Here is an 18,799-nt window from a genome sequence, read left to right as displayed (position 1 = left end):
TTCTTCCTTTTGCCACCTGCCAATCTTAACTAATCAGGCAATCTTAACTCAAACAAACACATACACAAAGAGAACACAATAAACGCCACCCCGACACACTCTGGGAGAGGGGTCCAGGGAGACCACTCCCATACCCAGTACCAACTACCACACCAACGGGCCGTCTTCCATTCTCCACCCAACGGCCTTTGCAACTCAGCTGTTTCCCCAGAAAGAGCTGCTGTTGTCAGTCTGTGTCTCCTTGGTCATACTTCATCCACGTCACTTCAACATCTTCCGCTCCCCTCCTCCTTCCATCCATCACCCGCCCCGCCCCCCCCCCTTCTCCTCCAGACTTCCTAATGACAGTGCAAGCACACACCCGTCTCCCCGTGGCCTGGGCCTGAAATCTCAGTGACCTTGGGCATCCTCTCTCCTGCTTACTCCGTCCCTCATCACACACACACTCCCAGGTCGCAGACTGGCAGCCCTGTAATACAGTGTGGAGGACACGGACAACCTCATTTATAAAGCTTGAGGATCTGGTAAGCCTGGGCCAAATGCTCACATGCAAGAGGCAGCTGGTGCTGAGTCATGGCCATGTCCTGCAGGAGGGGCCTGCCCCCCACTCTGCCCAGGCTTTCCCTCTCCCCGCTACCTCCCGCCTGGCCACGCTCCCCGTAACCTCTCCCGCCGCCTCATTTTAGACACGTGCATTGGCGACCCCTCGCCCAGTCCGTCCCCAGACTTGGGTCTTCCTCCTTCCCCAAGCCTTTCTTTCCCGTGATTCTTCCTGCCCCCACCCCTCTCCCTCCTCATGACCCACCCCTGGGGCCTTTGTGAGCCACGGTTGATTGCAAGCCCGGAAGAGAGCCCGCGCTGGGACGTGACCTTGATCTGGAAGTTCCCAGCCTCGGTGAGGAAGTAATTTCTGTGGTTTAACCTCCCAGTCTATGGTTTTCATACGGCAGCCTGAGATGACCACTACCAGGCCCTTTTCTGAGATTCGGCCATCCCCACAGATCATGATTCCCAGGTCTCCGGGATGACAAGTCTCAGAGGCAGAGACCGTACCCTGGTGAGGTCATGTCACTGCAGCCTATGGAGGTGCAGACCCTGCATTTCCTCCAGAGATGCCCTGCACGCTTGTCTCAGCCTTTGCCTCAGGCCCCCCCCTCATCCCCGTATCCGACCACTAAAGTCATCCTTCCCCTCCTCCTTGCAGCTGAAACGCAAGCCCTCTGCCCTCGGCTCTCCCTGTGGCTCTAGGGCAGTGGTTCTCAACTTTCCTCATGCCTCGACCCTTTAATACAGTTCCTCATGTTGTGACCCCCAATCATAAAATTATTTTTGTTGCTACTTCATAACTATAATTTTGCTACTGTTATGAATCGGCATGTAAATATCTGATATGCAGGATGTATTTTCATTGTTACAAATTGAACATAATTAAAGCATAGTGATTAATCACAAAAACAATATGTAATTATATATGTGTTTTCCGATGGTCTTAGGCGACCCCCGTGAAAGGGTCGTTCGACCCCCAAAGGGGTCACGACCCACAGGTTGAGAACCACTGCTTTAGCGCCTGCTTCGCAGTCAAGGCCCATCCATCAAAGAGCCCGGCCAGCAGCACTGCTCTCGTCCACTGAGCGCAGGCGCAGAGCCTCCCAGCGTGCTTTGGGGGGAAGGAGTCTGTTCTGCCACGGAGACCACCAGGAAGCGCGAGTGCCCGCATGACAGACACCACGGGAAAGCCTGTCGGGGAAAGGGTCGGCAGGTGGCACAAACTTCCAAGATTCCAGGTTTAAAAGGAAGAGTTTGGGGATGAAGCAGGGCTGCAAGTGGAATGGTCTTGATGGAATAATTTCTTTTGAAAGGTGGAATTTGTGACATTTGCCTAAAGAAGAAATAAGCACCTGATACCTGAATTGATGCCCGGAGTGTGAACCGAGACTCAGGAAAAGCAAGTCTGCTTGGCATGATGTCATGAGAAGAATCTGTGTAAGAATATGATCAGGGTGAGGCCCAGATTCCTAAGAAGAAAGAGAGGACCGAGGGCCCCGAGGGCATACCCCCAGCCATGTCTGTCCACGATTATTAACTGTATTAAGCACCGTCATATTTTACGCCAGAGGTTTGGTACACACACTAATTGAGTCCCCACAACTCTCCGTGAGGAAGGTAGGCATTATGTCCATTTTACAGATGAGTAAACAGTATCGGACCGGCAAGGGTAAGTCATTTGCCCAGGATCACAAAGCTATCAAGCACAAAACCAGAATTCTGACCCCCTTCTGTCTGGCCCCAGAGCCCAATTTCTGTTCCACATGCCAGGAGTTCCACACTTGGCTGGATATCTGAAGCAACCAGAAAGTGTGTTCAAAATCCAGTGACCAAGAGTGTCCCCAGGCCCCCCACTGGACACCTGGCGGGGCCCCCACCCAGCAATGGCTGCCTACAGACTTCTCCACCAGCCTCCTTGCGGTCCTGCTTCGGTGGCTGGACCTCCTGGCTTCCCTGATGGACATGGTCCCTGGTCCCTCAGACCGCCTTTCTCCTTCACCTTTGCCCCCCACCCCTATCACTGGGTAAGATCCAATTCTTACGAGGAATCCCTTATCCCATAGGTCACAGTGGCTCGGCTTCCCTGATGCACCCTGAACGAGATCGCCATCCTACCGTCTGCTCTCTCCCACAGACCTTTCAGTCTAAGGCAGTGGCTTCCGAAAGTGGTCCCCAACCGCCAGCATCTGCATCGCTGAGGGCTTGTGAGAAATGCATATTCTCGGGCCTCCCCCAGACCTACTGAATCAGAAACTCTGCAGGAGGGTCTGGCAAGATGGTTAGTAAGCCCCCCGGGAGCTTCCACCATGCGCTAAAGTTTAAGAACCACCCACGTGGGCATTTAAAAAGCCTGCCTCTCTTTTCATTTGCGATGACGTAAAAGTTCTGGAAAAAGATAGACATGATGGTGACACATCATTATGAATGTGCTTAATGCCACTGAAGAGCTAATGCTTAAAAATGATTTTAAAAATTATTTTTTTTTAAAAAGGGTAATTAGCCAGAAGCTACACACAAAAGATTACATATTGTATGACTTCATTTATGTAAAATATCCAGAAAGCCAGGGGGTGGGGGAAAGGGGAGAGTGGGGAGTAATTGGTTAATGGGTATGAGGTTTCTTGGAGGGGGGGGGAGGAGGGTAATGACTAACCGGATATGTCTGCAATGGTTGTCCAACACTGTGAATGTACCCAGTGCCAATGGACTGTTCACTTTTCAATAGTTAATTTAATGTTCTGTGAATTTCTGAGGCCAGACATGATATCGATGACAATTAGCATTTATTGAGACATCATTTTTAATCTGATGGTATTCCGCTGATGGATGTACCGTAGTCTATGTCAGGACTTCAGGCTGGGCATGTGGATTCTCTCCACAAGAAGACATTTCAACTGGTGGAAACACTTTAACCATGGTGCTGAGATTTAGCAAAGCCCCGCCCTACAACAAGCAGCAACACGCCACTCAGCTTCGAGGGGGGGAAGGATGCTATCTGGGCGGAAAGACCCCAGGGCCAGGCAGCATCTCTGGTGCACATTCATTTCAGGCACAATTGTTTGGGGGGAAAGGCTTTCACTTTCATGTGCTGAAGACAAAGTCAAAAGCCTCTCAGATTTACCCATCTCACTCCTTGGATGAGCTTGATTCCTTGGCAAGGAGGAGCGAACGTTCTCCAGAATTCCCAGTTATCTCCCCAATTCCATCCTGAGGTTACCTACCAGGTAAAGTGCGTTAAAAGCCGGCACTCTTGTTTCCCATCATAGCATAGTGGTTAAGAATACACCGGCCGGTGTGGCTCAGTGGTTGAGCGTCAACCCATGAACCAAGAGGTCCCCAGTTCCATTCCCAGTCAGGGCACGTGTCCAGGTTGCGGATTCAAACCCCAGTGGCGGTGTGTGCATGAGGCAGCTAATCAATGTTTCTCTCTCATCGATGTTTCCATCTCTCTATCCCTCTCCCTTCCTCTAAAAAATATCAATATTAAAAAAAAAAAAAAAGGAATACAGACTGGGTTCAAATCCCAGCACTACCACTTACTAGCGGTGGATGGTGAAACCAAGTGCTGAAGATGACAGAAGCCTGGGTCCCAGAAGGCCTCTGTGGGACCACGGCCCCACCTTCCCCACTCAGCACCTTACGCTGGAACTGTGTCCTGAGTATCGTAAGCCCTTGAGATGTGGGGCTGTTTGCACAGTGGCGAGCATACCCCTGTCTCAGTTCTCCCAAGCCATAGGACTGTTGTGAGTTGACATATGCAAAATGCTTAGAATGGTGCCTGGCACAACTGGTACGTAAATTTAGACTAATATCTATAATAATAAAAGCGTAATATGTAAATCGATCAAACGGCCAAACAGCAGAACCACCGTCCGGATGACCACGCTATGGCACCCACTGGCGCCACCAGGCCAGTCAAGGTGGATGCAATGCGATTGGTCGGGGGGGCCCCGTCATTGCCCCACGATCACCCCGCAGAGGGAGGCCCAGGCCACTGGCTGGCGGGGCGATCAGTCGAGGGTGATCAATGAGGAGGCGGGGGCTCTGTGATCAATTGCCCTGCAGAGGGAGGCCCAGATGGGTGGGAGGGGCCTCCCTTTGCGGGGAGATTGATCATGGGGCTCCCGGACTGCCAGAGGGTGCAGGCAGGGCTGAGGACCCCACCGCCGCTGAGTGCACAAATTTCGTGCACCGGGCCTCTAGTTAGAAATAACTTGTAAAGGGCAGACCCACTCACCAGCCAGCCCAGGATCTGCCTCCTCCAGGGCCACCCCCAAGACAGGGATGACGGGGAAGGCTTGGATGTCCAGCCCCCCAGTTCCATCAAGGATATGGCCCCCATCCGGGATATTTCCCCAAACATCTGTGACTTCATCACTAACCGGATGTCTCTGCCTCCCAGGAATTTCCCTAAACTCTTTTTGAGTGTTTTCAGCCCGAAACCGTCTTATAGGAAGTAAGTGTGTCGGCTCCTCCTGTCCGGGAGAAGTTCCCAGGACCCGGGCAACCTCATCCTGGGCAAGAGCACACACGTGCTTAAAGCTGCCGACACACTTGCCCACATGCGATGAGTCAGTACAAACACGCAGGGCTCAGCTCCATTAACTTCATCTCCACCCGTGCAGCCAGGCGCAGTTCCCCTCGGCCCGAGACTGCCCTGTCCAGTCAACGGCTCCATCAGCTTCCAGCCACAAAGCTCAGGACCCATGATCCGTAAACTCAGAACTTGTACCCCCAGCGAACGACACACTTATCTCTACCATTTATCTGTAACAGGTTGCTTGTCTCATACCTATGAGTCATGGTTTTTGTTTCTTTCTTCTTTTTTTGTGTGTGTGCACAGATCCCACTGGGAGTCTGATGAAAGCTACTGACCCTCCACAGAAAAATGCAGACATGAAAGGTCTGATGAAACATCAGGTGCTTAGTGGGTCCTTACAGGCAATCGGGGGACCCTGAGATGAGTTATTAGGATCTTGAAATGACCCAACAATTTCATAACCATCTTGACAGCTGTACTATTTTATTGCTTTGATGACCAGGAGACATCTCAGAACAGCATTTACAAGCACCTTTATCTGCACAGAAAATTGTGGAAGCATAGCTACTTCTGAGAAAAGTACTGGGGGGGGGGGGGGGGGTGGTGGTGGTCTGTGGTGGGAGGAAAATGTATCTTTTTCATTGCATATCCTTTTACACATTTTTTTAACTATGTCTAAAAAAATTCTAGTTAAACTAATTTTTAGTTAAACAAAAAGAGTTCATAGAAAGTTACTTAGGTGAAGAGCTACATACAATCCACTGTTACTTCCATTCCTTTGACACAGGGAGGTGGGGGGGGGGGGGAGGGAGAAGGGGCGGGGGGGAGGTCAGCTTACTACCCACAGACTAGGACTAACACCAGCTGGGAAAGACAAAACATCACTCAAGGAAAGATGATAAATTGTTTCCACTTGGTGTTCGATGTAAATGTAGGTCATTAAAGTTTCAAATTGGAGAGGAGGGTGTTATTAATATTTCATTAGGCCCCTACACAGCTGGGGTGCTGGGGGTAGGAATTGGCCACACCTTCTTAGGGAAGTTTAGGAAGTGCACATGTAAGCAAATTGACCCTGAGCAAGGCAGGAGGTGATAAAGACTGTGTAAATGCTAAAACAATGCTGGGGAGGAGGGGGGGGGGCGCGCGGAGACAACTAGTGGAGGCTAAATAGTCCCTCACATGTACTCCCCCAAAATTCAAAGATGGTAGCTTTGCATTAATTAGATCCAATCCCGAGAAATTGCCCTTTCTGTGGGTCATGGGGACCTAGAGCCTGATACTTCCCATGCTGAGGTGAGGATTGCATGAGGTCACATGGGTAAAGCTCCTGGCTCTGTGCCAGGCACACAGTAGGTACGAGGCACATAGTAGGTCCATCCCTTCTGCCCTCCCCTCCTGGATCATCAGCATGAAACTTTCTATGCTTGGCCATCCTATATAATAAAAGCCTAATATGCTAAGTGTCTGGTCGTTTGGTCAGCCGTTCAACCAAAGTGTAATATGAAAATGCTATGCTAAGGCTGCTCAACTGCTCGCTATGATGTGCACTGACCACCAGGGGGCAGACAGTTGACCGGTAGGTTAGCTTGCTGCTGAGGTCTGGCGGATCAGGACTGAGCGAGATGAGCCAGACATGCCCTGGAGCCTTCCCACGGTCCCTCCCCGGCTGGCCAACCTCCCATGTCCCTTCCCGGCCCCCCGATCATACACCAGTGAGGTCTCTTTGGCCTGGCCTGTGCCCTCTCGCAATCCAGGGCCCCTTGGGGGATGTCGAAGAGCTGGTTTCAGCCCAATCCTGCAGGCCAGGCTGAGGGACCCCACTGGTGCACAAATTCGTGCACTGGGCCTCTAGTTTCATATAAAGATAAACATAGACGCTCCACACAAACCCGGCAATCCCACGCCTAGGTATTGCCCCAGGGGAATAAAACACTTAGGTTCATCCTAAAACCTAAATGCAAATGTTTAAGGTGGCTTTAGTCCTTGTCACCAAAAACTGGAAACACTCCAAATGCCCTTCGATAGGGGAAGGGGTAGACAAAGCGTGGCACATCGTAGCCCGGGATACACACAGTATGGAGGGATCTCAAATGCCTTAGGAGGAGTAAAGGCAGCCAGACTCAGAGGCTTCACACTGTGATTCCATTTATACGCCACCCTGGGAAAGACAGCACTGAATGCACAGCAAACATCAGTGCTTTCTAAGCACAGCGTGGGAGAGGGGTGGACCACAAAGGGCAGCAGGAGGGACTCTGGGGCCGATGAAACCTTTCTGTATCTTGATTATGGTGGCGGCCACAAAACTGTGTTTGTCTAACTCATAGAACTGGACATGAGAAAGGGTGAATTCTCCCGGCCGGCGTGGCTCAGTGGTTGAGCATCAACCTATGAACCAGGAGGTCATGGTTCGATTCCCAGTCAGGGCATGTGCCTGAGTTGAGGGCTCAATCCCCAGGGTGGGGTGTGCAGGAGGCAGCCGATCAGTGATTCTCTCTCATCATTGATGTTTCTATCTCTCTCTCCCTCTCCCTTCCTCTCTGAAATCAATAAAAAATATATATATTTTTTAAAAGGTGAATTCTACTGTTTGTAAATGTGTGTGTGTGTGTGTGTGTGTGTTATAAATGCTGGGAGGGTGGTGTCTTAGTCAGCTCAGGTTGCTATAGCAAAATACCATAGACTGAACGGCTTAAACAATAGACATTTATTTTTCTTGGTTCTGGAGGCTGGATGCCCAAGATCGAGGTGTCTGGTGAGAGCCAGCTTCCTGGCTTGGAGGTGGCGGCTTTCTGGCTGTGTCCTCACCTGGCCTTACCTGGGTGATCTCTCTCTCCCTCTTCTTCTAAGGGGCACGAATCCCATCACTGCTGTCTCACTCTGGTGCCCGAATCTAAACCTAGTCACCTCCCAAAGATCCCGCCTCCTAATACCATCACACTGGGGGCGGGAACTTCAACACAGGACTCAGGGGGAGACGCCAGAAGAGGTTTTCACATCAGCTGTGGGTTCTGCCTGGCTCCTACCATGGCTTCCTCCGTCTGGGAAGGGAGGCCCAGATGCTCAAAGTAAAAGAACCACCTGGAATAGTGGCTAATATTTGCAAAGCCCTCTACAGCTCACAGAGCAGCTTATCTCATAGTGATCCTTGAAGGCGGGGGAGGGGGGGGGGGGAGGGGGGGTGTTCTGCAACATAATTTTTATTTAAATAATTTAAAAATAATATTTATTAAAAAAATGTCCTTCTGTTATAGGAACAATACTTACTTGCTAAACAAAAATTTAGAAATCTAGATTAACAGAAAAATTTCAAACCATTAAATAACCTTGGCCATCCACAGCTACTGATAATATCTATGACACTGTTCAGACTTTATGTATTTTGTAAACAAACATACCTCTTTTTTACAAAAATGAGATCTTATTGCTATGTGGTTCTGTGATCTAATTTTAATGATCTTTTTTTTTTAAAAAAAATTTAATTTTAGAGAGAGAAAGGGAGAGAGAGGGAGAGAAACATTGACCAGTTGCCTCCCATATGCACCCTGACCGGGGATCAAACCTACATCCTGGTTATGTGCCCTGACCAGGAATCGAATCTGCCTTTTGGTGTACAGGATGATGCTCCAACCAATTGAGCCACCCGGGCTTGTGACCTAATTTTTAAAATGTTGTTATATGATGAACAATTTTTCACATCACCACTATTCTTATAAACCATAATTTTTCATGGCTGAGGAATAGTCCAGTACATGGAGGACCCATCATTTATATAAACAACTCTCCACTGACGGACACATAGTTGGTTTCTACTTTTATTGTTATTATAAAAAAAAAACAAGTGTTGAAACTGACTCCTTACATAACCACGTTTCCCCGGGATACACTCCTGGTGTTGAAACTGCTGTGTTTTTTGCAGCTTTTGAAGTGCATCTGCAGACAGTCCAATCTGCACTCCTACCATAAGCTCGTGTGAGCACCTCCCAACATCAGCATTCTGCTTTAACTTAAAATTTTAAAACTTTCCCAAACATTTAAACTGTTGTACGTGGAAGACGGTATTGTTTTAATGGGCATTTTTTTTACTGCGATGAGGTTGAATATGGTTGCTCCCCACCCCCTCCCCCCATGTGCTCATTGGTCAACAGCATTCCTTCGTGACCCCATTTCTCCACACTGACCTTCAGCCTTTCCTTTTCCTGATTGGAAAGCTCGTGCATATGTTTAGAAATCAGGCCCTGTCTGCCAGGTGTTAAAAATACTGCTCCAATGTATCATTTGCTGTATCTAAGTTTTTACACGTACCAGTCACTTTCAAGAATTTCTTTTATGATTTTACTATGGTGCCCCTTCCAAAACGGGGTGCTGGTGTCTTCCAGCGGAGAAACCTCGCAGAGGCCACTTGGCCCGAGTGACCACGGTCAGCATCCCCCAAAAGTCATGCTGACGTCACGTCTATCGGGACACGATGCTGCGAGGCCCTCACTCTTGCCTAAAACCCCAAACCCCGTGGGGTCCAATCATGAGAAGACACCAGGCAAACCCAAACTGGGGTGCATTCTACAAACTCCCGACCAGTCCTCTTCAGAGCCATCAAGGTCAAGAAAGTCAAGGAAAGACGGAGAAACGGTCACAGACCAGCAGAGACGAAGGAGGTGTGACGGCTAAAAGCGAGGCGGCGACGTGGATCGGACCCCGGAGCAGAAACACGGCAGCGGGGGCAACGGCGAAGTCCAAACGAAGTCTGTTGTTTTCCGAGTAGCGATGTGTATTTCTTTCCTGCTACTTTTTTCTTTAATCTTTAATCTTTGAAAGCTAACTGTCTCCTGTACTTCCTTTGATTAGCATCATAGTCTTTGCTCAAGACACAGAGCAATGGTTGCAGATTTCTTTACAAAGCCTGGTATTAAATATTAAATATCTTTCTCCGTTTCAATTTTGCATGACTCTGCCAAGAAAAAGAAATTTAAAGCTCAAGTTATCTGAAGCCTGGACACTTCCATGAGGAACCGGCTACATCAAAGCCGGTGACTGTTCCCGCTGCCGTCAGCAGAGCTGGGCCTCAGAGCGACGGGACCGGGTGCAGTCGCCTCTGAAAGGCGAGCTACGGAACAGATGGCCTGCTAAGCCAGGCTACGGAGTAAGGATGGGGGTAAGGGCAGGGCATTTTCTTCCAGAATTTCCCAGTCCATCGTTTTTCCCCAGAATGGTTTGATGCGGGGTGAAATCTCAGCCGGAGCTTCCAGGTGCTCTGTGCCGAGGGGACAGGGTGGCCTTGAGGAGGGGCTGCCGAGGAGGGGCATGGCCAAGCGGACCCCCTTCCTCGGGAGAGACATGGAAGGCTTACCCCCCGCCCCTGGAGGAGGGTGGGCTGCAGCCTGGCTGGCACCGAATTCTCCAGGAGATTTCTTCGAGAAACAGACAACTCAGAGGCTTCTTCTCACTTCAGCGAGGAAGTTATTTTTGAAAGCACTCGGGAAGTTCCCATTCCGGCCTCGGGTGGGAGGCCCAGGGAAGGGAGCGGCCAGTAGTGCCGCCTCCCAGCCGTAGCGTAGCGGAATTCCTGAAGGTCAGGGACCCAGCAGATGTGGACAAAGGCTGCTGCCACCACCGGGACATGAAAAATCTGATGCGACTGGAGCCATGTGTCAAACGTGCCAGGGCAGATGCGCTCAGGAGCCAGCTCCGGGATGTACGTCACGGCCATGAGGCAGAGCCGCCCACCGGGCCTCAGCGGTGGCCTTGACCGTGCCCTCGAGATAGTGAAGTGCATGGTGGGCGTCCTGCTCTTGCCGGCCGGTGTTCAGGAGTGGCACACCGGCCCCCTGTGCCACATGAGGGCGGAGATGCCCGGGACACAGACGATGGAGAGGTAGACAAGCTGTGACTGTGGGAGCAAAGGGGACAAAGCTCCCCTGGTCCCTACAGCAACCCCTGAATAACCCAGTTTGCAGAAAGTCGGAGAGACGTTCTCTGAGTGACAGGAGGCAATGGGAGAGCCGAGAGAGGCGGAGGCAGAGCCCTGCGCCCAGGGACCTCCAGGAAGCCACCTTCTCCTGCAGGGGGCCATGAAGTTCACAGTTAGTCTAAGGTCAGTCAAGACTCCCAGGAAGATAGCACAGAACCAAGCAGATGGGCCTGGATGCTGCGCTCCTGAGCGGGCCCGCGAGGGGGCCTGGGCGGGCCGTGGCCGCGCAGAGGTGGTCGCCGGCCTTCTGCCAGTCAGGAGCATGTCCTAGGGGATGACCCTCCAGCGTCCCCCCCAGACCTTATACAGGAACCCCTCTGTCTTCTCCCTGGCATGGTGGCCTGCGGGGAAGTGTCAGGGCTCGCACCCACTCCTGCTCCTCCTGGGGCACTGGGCATGCTCCCTCTTCAGCTTTGGTTGGCTTGGCAGTTCCCCGTTTGCCCTTCTCTTCGGGCAGGGGTCCCGCTTCAGCCAGCTGCACTGGGCCAATTCCCTGTTCCCTGCGGGAGCCCCGTGCCCTGTGCCTCCACGGGTCCTTGGTGTTTTACACACTCACACTGTACACCTACTTTTGCCCGCCCCTGTACGTATCTAGTGACGTGGTGCATACCCACCCACACATAACGAGGTGACAGTTTTACTAGGGTTCTCCTCTCATCACGGAAAATGCACGCTGTTTCCAGGTCTACTTTCTTCTATTCCACTTTTGGAAAGCCAGGAAAGACCACTTAACTGATTGAAAAACTCACTAAGATGCCGGGCCGGCGTGGCTCAGTGGTTGAGCGTCGACCTATGAACCTGCAGGTCATGGTTCGATGCCCAGTCAGGGCACATGCCTAGGTTGCGGGCTCCATCCCCAGTTGGGGGCGTGCAGGAGGCAGCCGATCAATGATTCTCTCTCATCATTGATGTTTCTATCTCTTTCTCCCTCTCTGAAATCAATAAAAATATATTTTAAAAAAACACCACTCACTAGTAAGTCACTGCCTGCAGTCTGTAAACATTAGCCTAGGGCAGTGGTCGGCAAACTGCGGCTCGGCAAACCGCGGCTCTCGAGCCACATGCGGCTCTTTGGCCCCTTCAGTGTGGCTCTTCCACAAAATACCGACTTCTGTGCATGGGCCACAAAGTTTCAATGGCACTGTACGTGCGCGCCCACAGGTAGTATTTTGTGGAAGAGCCACGCTCAAGGGACCAAAGAGCCGCATGTGGCTCGCGAGCCACGGTTTGCCGACCACGGGCCTAGGGAACCTCCAAGATCGCTTCTACTATCGACAATTTACACGGCATCAACAAAGCTGGATCCCGGGAGGGGACGAGAGATGCCAGGAGGTCCTGTCCCCAAGGTGGAGTAACAGGCCTCATCACCAGAATAGGAAGCAGATCCTCAGCACACCTTTGCCATGGACACACCTGCTCTCTCGGCGGGAGGGTTTGGAGACGAGCTAGTCACATGCTGACCTTTCCAGGGAGCCACCCCAGTGCCTAGTCCTGGGACCTGGGGCGAGGAATGAAGACATGCAGCTGCGTTAACACCAACGGAGCAAACACTCAGACGGCACGCAGCTTGCTCCCTCCGTCCGTATGATCTTTGGGTCACATCCATCCCACCCCAAAGGCTGACCTCCTCCCATTCTAAGAGGCTCACTGAGAACCGGTTTTGCTTTAGATTTCATAAAAATAGTCCCTTTTCGAGAACCCATGGCTACGCAGAGGCGTGGCCTCCTAGAGTCCGCGGAGGTGAATCATTTGCATAGCTTTACAGGGTTTTGGCCCGGGAGTGTTAGAGGGAGCCAACACGGAAGGCGGCCTCCTGCGGACCTGCCAGCCATCCGAGGAGGGGAGCGTGCGGGACCGGCAGGTTAGATCCGGGGTGAGGAACCGTCACTCGGGGAAATATACCTGCGATGAGGATGGATTGAAAAACCAGGCTACGAAATGGCAGAGCCAGCAAGCACGCTAACAAACCCTCATTAATACCCCACAAACGAACTGATGGTTTCCTCCCAAGGTTTCTGCACTGAACATGAGCTGCTTTTGGAACCTGGGGACAAAAACAACCTTGCAAGCCTGACTGTCCAGAGGCACATCGTAAAGAGCAGCAAACAAGTTTAGTGGCCAGTGTCCTCCCCGCGGTGGTGCCAGCGTGAACGGACAGCAGCTGACGTGCAGCCCTTTGCTCCCAGGGCCTCAGCCTTGACTCCTCTGGACGTGCCATGGTGGATGCCTCCAAAGTGCCTGGCAGTGTGGGGTGCGGGGGAGAAAGGGGCTCTGGGAGGCGGAGACTGCCCTGGGTGTTTGTTTTCTTTTTCCAAGAATCACCCTCAAAATCATTCAAAGAGGAGTTGGGAAATTTGGGTTCCAATCCTGACTCTGATCTCGGGCAAGCCCCGGGCCTCGGTTTCCCTGCTCGTAAAAGCACCAGGTTGGACTTTCTGATGGCTAAGGTCCCTCTGGCTCCACTTTCCAAGAGCTAAAGGGACCAGCATTCAGGCTGAACGGCTTATAATTCTGATAAATCTAGGGCAAGCGAGAATAAGGAGACTTTTGGCAGCTCAGACCAAGTAAACAAGGGCGGACAGGAGGCCGGCCACCCAGCATCCTGAGATGCCAGCTGGGGCTCAGGGGAGGAGGAGCCGGAATCAGCCTGAGGCCTCCGCTGAGACCCTCCGAGAGGCCCCCTGGCTGTGTCTGGGGGGGGGGGGAGGGGGGCAGGGCAGTCTGGCCTGAATCAGGGAAAACCAAACAAGTGACCTGTTTCTTTGAGGAGCCAGTGCTGGGGGGGGGGGGGGGGGGGGGGCGCACACACAGTGTGCCAAGGGCTCAATCCAGGAGAAGGGAGGAAAAAGTATTGCCGGGTAAAGCTGAGCCACCTGTCCAGGCCGGGGAGGAGTAAGACCCCAGGAAGGGGCTGGCAAGACTGAGACGCTGAGAACAGCCTCAGCTACACGGGGGCCTCAAACAAGTCTCTGACCTGGATGCCGCCAGGCCTCCTGGGATCGTGCAGAGAACCCTGGAGGGGGCAGGAGGGCTGGGTGCCTCCTTGGGCAATTTCCTTCCCTCCCTGAGTTCCGTGTGTCAAATGAGAGTGGTCCCCTTCACCCGAGACATCCCAGGGTCCCCCTGTGGCAGGTGAGAGGCGGTGCCTGTTCCATCACAAAGCCAAGGGAGAGAGAAACACGGAGAAGGACACCCTTTCCGCTGTCAGACTGCCAGGACGCCTCCAAGCTTCCGAGCACACACCACAAAAGCGAAAGCAAAAGCCAGTAGCCAGAGCAGACCCTTCGCCCTGTCCCCATCAGAAGGCATTGAGTTTCTAGAACATCCCAGGCACTTGGGGAGAAAATTTTTCAGTCCCTCAAATTCCATGTAACTTGGTGCTGGGGGAAGAGAAGCCTAGAGCCACAGCCCTTCACGCTCCAGTCTCTTCCAGCCTGAGGGCTTTAGGGGGTTATTGTCACCCCACGGAGGGAGGGCAGAACATTTACCAGATCCTCGACCCAGTAAAACAGGAGCCCCTGGCGGATCAGGCTGCCCAGCGCGAGTGCCGACAGGAGGCAGGCCACTGGCCCTGCCTTTCCTCACACACACACAGACTCCCGGACCTTGGGACTCCGGGAGCCAGAGCCGGAAAGACACGGCTGGAAGGAAAGACACAGCTGGAGGGGAGGTGCCAGGCCCTCGCCACCTCTCTGGTAGAAGCCGGGCTGGCAGTGCGGGCCTCACACCCAATCCACAAATCTGACCCTTGACCAGCGGTCACATGTCAAGACCACATGTTCCTCTCTGCCTCCTGGGCGGAGCTTCAATCCACACCCCCTTTTTCATGCCCTGCAGGCCAGCCTGCTCTCCCCAGCAGCCTTCTCCAAACTTCCATCCCACAGCAGCCGGAATTGTCCTCCTAACGTAGCAAGAGGATCAAACGACTCCCCAGCTTAAGGGACGTGCAGGGGATTTGTGTCTTCCTTGTTCAGTGTCCGCAGAGCGCCGAGCACGCTGCCTGGTGGGCAGAGGCACACCTGCTGAGTGGTTCCCAGGTGTCACCTGTGTGACCACCCTCGCCCACCCAGTCCAGCTCACTCCGGGCCCTGCACTCCCTCTACTTTCCCCTCCCTCCCTATCTGAGCACCCACGCCCAGCACACATGACCTCCATGCCTCCATACCTTTGCAGATGCTGTTCCATCTGCCCAGACACCCTTCCTCTCTGTCACCCTGAGTGACTCTAATTCACTGTTTGATGTTCGAACATTCCTCTTGTAGGAGGACCTCTGGTCAGGCCCCCGCCCGGGTTACTGTCTTTCTTCTGTTCTCCCCTAAGCCCTGTGACCGAACTTCCTAGAGGAGTGGCTGTGTGCGAGGCATGAGTGACCCGTCCTGCTTTTCATCCCCTTTTACAGGTGAAGAAACCAAGGCTCAGAGAGGCAACGTGACTATCACTGGGGGTCACAGAGAACTCCTGGGGGGGTGGGGCCTGACTAGATCGCCACCTCTCTGGGACCCTTGTCATTGACTGCTCACCAGGCTGGGCCCTGTCTCCCTAGGGACAGGGCGGGCCCTGCCACAAGCCCAGGAAACCCTAATGATGGAACCACTGTCAGCTCAGGACATGGTGAGGAACAGATGCACCGCCAGCGTCCTCCCCTTCCTCGCTCTCCCGCCTGTACCTCTGGCAAGCTGTACAGAGAGGCATCTGGAGGGGAAGGGGCTCCCTCCCAATGCCATGCGGCCCCATCTACTTGGGTTGGGATCTTCCGTGACAAGTCTCCAAAGTGTCAAAGTGGTTCCGGGCCCCAGAGCCGGCCTTTCACTAGCGCCCCGCCCCCCACCCCCCAGCTGCTAGGGAAGGACCTGGCCCAGGTCACGCAGGCTCTTCTGTGCCCTGCACGGGCGCCCCAAGGCTGACTGGGGCAGGGAGTGCCCGGGCGGGGCTGGGGAGCATACAGACGCCCAGGCCTCCTGTGCCCCAGCCCCTTGGTTAGGAAAGATTTCTTTCTGAAAGCGATCATCCCTCTTAGTCAGACTCGGCATATACCCCCCTTCCGGGCGCAGACTGTAGGTGGATGTGGGTCCCAGTACCTGCTGTGTGCTAGGCACCAGCTCCCCCTCCCCCCGCGGGGTGGCATCGCCTGTTACAGCGGTTCACAGGGAGAAACTCAGTCACCCCACCTTGCTCACGCCCCGATTCCTCGCCCTGTTGCTTCTAATACGTACCACGCACATCCACACCCTCGAATCTAAATCCCTAAAAAGCCTCGATTTCTAGAAAGGCGTAAGTGATGGCGGAAGGGAGACCTTGCGGGCAGCGCCTGGGTGGGTTCAGGGGGCCTACGGGGAAATTCCCCAAATTCTGCACCAGGGGAAGGCGCCTCTTTGTCCTCCAGGCCAAGGGTTCAGAACCCGCCGGCGGATGGCACCTGCCCCGCCCGAGGCGCCCCGGAGGCCGCCGCCTTCCCCGGCCGAGGCCCCAGCACGGAGCCCGGGGGGCGGGGTGCCCCGCGCTGGAAGGGCGCTGCCGGGGCGGGTGCGGGGACGAAGTTCTTCGGGCGCCAGGCCCGGGGCTGAAAGCTCTCGGACGGACGCACAGACAGACCCAGGCAGCCCTGACTCCCTCCCCCGGGAGCCCGCAGTCCCTCCGGGGCGCGGCGGCGCAGACTCACCGGGGCGGCGGGTCCCGCTCGGTCTCCGCCGGGCGGCGGGGGCGGGGAGCTCCACGGGCCGCCTCCTCCGGACGCGGGGATGCCGGGGCGGGGGGCTCCGGGGGTCGGGGAGACGGTGCACCGCCCGCTCCGGACCGGGATGCAGACGCAGGAAGCGCGGCCCCGGAGCGCGGCGCGCGGGAGGCGGGGCGGCGGACGCAGAGGGCGGGGCCCCCCGAGCCGCTCCCGCCCGCGAGGCGCCGCCCACCGGGGACCCTCCCGCGGGCCCGCCGCGCCACCCCCCGGCCCGGGGCCGGGGACCCCGGCTGCGAGGGCGACACCCCCTCCCCCGGCGGCTGCGGGAGCGCTGGGGTCGCAGGACGCCGGGCCCAAGTCCTCTCCCCGCCCCGCCGCGGCGAGCGGGGAGGGGAGAGGGAACGAACCCCCAAGACGTGGGGGTGCAGTGGGGGAGGTCGGGGCCGGGAGCCCGGGTATTTGTGGGTTAATAGCGATGGGAGACGCCCCACCTCTGGCTCCCCCCTAGGCGCGGGCGCTCGGACCCCGCAGCGCCGGTACCTGGTCTCGCGCTCACCTGGCCGCCCCGCGCCGGCTCTTCCCGGGGGGATGGGGGTTGGGGGGGCTCGGCTGCTCCCTCTCACCCTCCGGCAGCGGGATCGGAGCTGGCAGCGCTGGGGCCCGCGCCTGCGAGGTGACTGAGGGCGGAGGTTTGGGAAGCGAGTTTTTAAACAGCGAGTCCGCTCACGCCTCCCCTCCGGCTCCCCACCCCGTCCCAGGTGTCCCGGCGCCTTGGGGTCCACGCCGGCGCCTCCGCCCAGACGAAGCCGGTTTGGCGTGCGGGTCCCGCGCGCGGGGCGGGGGCGCTCAGGCCCCGGAGTCTCCGGTGCTGGGGGGCCATCCCCAACTTCGCAGGGAACTTTCCCAGGAAAGCGCAGGTCGCTGCCCCCCGGCCTGAGGCCGCCTCTGCGCAGAGCCCCCGGGCCGCTGCCCGAGGCCAGGTCCCGGGGAGGGCGAACCCCGCTGGGCGAGGGCGCTCTCACCTGCAGCTCGGCCTCCGCCCCGGCCTGGAGGTTTGCCCGGGAGCCGCGCCGGCCTGGCGTCCGACCTGGGTGGGCTGATCGCAGCCAAACCACCGAAAACCGAGGCTCTAAAGTTGGAGAAGGCAGCCCGCCTCCTCCCTCAATCTCAGGCTGCATTCCCGGGGAGGTCAGGCCTGAGTCCCCTTCTCGGGTGCGTGTCCAGGCCTTTGAAGTTCGAACCCTGAGAAAAAGCCAACGGGCAGCCGGCCAGGTGTCAGAGAAGGCGCCCCCTACCGGGAAGCTCGCGCGTCCAGCACAGAAATGAGGCACCTGGTGGGACTGCAACCGAGTTCCCCTCCGGTCGGCTGCGTGCTGCACTCATGGGGACTCTTGTCTCCCGTGTGTGTGTGTGTGTGTGTGTGTGTGTGTGTGTGTGTGTGTCTGCCTACAGTTACCACTGGTGGGTACTCCAGCCCCCCCCCCCCCCCACACACACACATTGTTTCAACTCACAGTCACGGGTCAGCAGAGCCCTGGTGTTCACGCAAATTCCGGGCTGCCTTGTGACTTGGGGAAACAGAGCAGGGAGTCCCCGTGAGCATAACATAACTGCTAGTCCTCCCATCCTCACCACGGACCTGCTTTCCTTGCACCATCTCCTGGAACCTTATACCAACCATGAGATGGTCAGGGCTTACACCCACTTTACAGAAGAGAAGGCAGAGGCTTCAAGAGGGGAGGTCTTCTGCCCAAGGTCACACAGCTGGGAAGTAGCAGGAGTTGCCCCTGGTTGGGTGGCTCTAGAAGTTGTGCCCCCCACCCCCCTTTCTGGAATGTGTCCTTGTCAGTTGCACATGCTCTCTACTCTGGGACAAGGTCCCCTCCCCCCCACTTCCCCAACTGCCAGTCAGGAAGTCGCCTTTGTCGCATCTCGGCACAGGGATGGAATTCTCTCCAGTTCCGCTCCTGCTCTCAAGGGCAGGGATTCCTGTCCCGGCTACTTCGTCAGCTCCCTGCAGGTGCTTCGTACATATTTGATGAGTGAATGAAAGCCCCCAGAATATTATTTTAGC

General features: G+C 55.1%; 1 protein-coding gene across 3 annotated transcripts in view; it reads right to left on the bottom strand.

The window, feature by feature from the left end:
* The window catches only part of TMEM51 (transmembrane protein 51), a 48,264-nt gene extending 30,353 nt beyond the window's left edge, over window positions 1-17,911 (bottom strand). Inside the window, exon 1 of one of the 3 annotated variants that reach the window (XM_070404129.1) lies at window positions 17,748-17,911. The gene's annotated coding sequence lies outside the window, so the exon portion shown is untranslated. Of the gene's footprint in view, window positions 1-16,710; window positions 16,815-17,281; window positions 17,330-17,747 lie in introns of those variants that run through there. The other 2 variants (XM_070404130.1, XM_070404128.1) reach the window with 2 other exon arrangements.
* Between the last annotated feature and the right edge of the window lie 888 nt (window positions 17,912-18,799).

Source organism: Myotis yumanensis, unplaced genomic scaffold (genome assembly GCF_028538775.1).
Source record: "Myotis yumanensis isolate MYYU_CA2020_CCGP unplaced genomic scaffold, mMyoYum1.0.hap1 SCAF_2, whole genome shotgun sequence".
Lineage (NCBI taxonomy): Eukaryota > Metazoa > Chordata > Mammalia > Chiroptera > Vespertilionidae > Myotis > Myotis yumanensis.
The sequence above is the reverse complement of the archived record's forward strand: the minus strand, read 5'-3'. Positions and strand labels throughout refer to the sequence as shown.